This window comes from Schistosoma mansoni, chromosome 2, assembly GCF_000237925.1.
Source record: "Schistosoma mansoni strain Puerto Rico chromosome 2, complete genome".
Classification (NCBI taxonomy): domain Eukaryota; kingdom Metazoa; phylum Platyhelminthes; class Trematoda; order Strigeidida; family Schistosomatidae; genus Schistosoma; species Schistosoma mansoni.
This window is the reverse complement of record NC_031496.1, coordinates 3,386,760-3,387,281: the sequence shown is the minus strand read 5'-3', so window position 1 is coordinate 3,387,281 and position 522 is coordinate 3,386,760. Positions and strand designations below refer to the sequence as shown.

The window sequence follows — 522 nt, the reverse complement described above, 5'->3', positions numbered from 1 at the left end:
TTCACTCTGGGACTCGAACCCAGTACCGTTCGCTTCGAACGCCATCGCGTTATCCACTCAGCTGCTGAGTCCTGATAGCCACTTGCTTGTGCGATGGGATGAAATTTAAATTCACTTGGTATTGTTTATTTGAATCTTCCCATCGATGTGTTAGGACTGCAACTGGTCAGTCGCTTATTGGCATATGTGCATACTGTGCGTATTGCCTTGATATAGCCTTAATTCACAAGCATTATAAGCAAAAACGGATAACTATTATGACAATATATTCTTCAGAAAATATGGGAATAAGTATACTCAAACGATAAAGTAAAACTCTTAGGACATGTATAGAAATTAAAGTAATCACAGTTATAGAAAATATTATCCTCGACCCAAAGACATTTTTCTTCAAAGTTAGACATTTTTAGTTTTTTTTCTGAAATGTATGAATATCTTATGATATTATTGACAGAGACATAATAGGCCACAGGCCCCCAAATGCCCTGGTACAGCCGAGAGTGGGGAGAGTCAGCTATCCCT

General features: G+C 38.3%; 1 non-coding gene across 1 annotated transcript; it reads right to left on the bottom strand.

Moving 5' to 3' along the window:
• On the bottom strand, window positions 1-67 carry Smp_tRNA_00945_Arg_TCG.1.1. The gene has a single exon. It is a non-coding gene (tRNA).
• Between the last annotated feature and the right edge of the window lie 455 nt (window positions 68-522).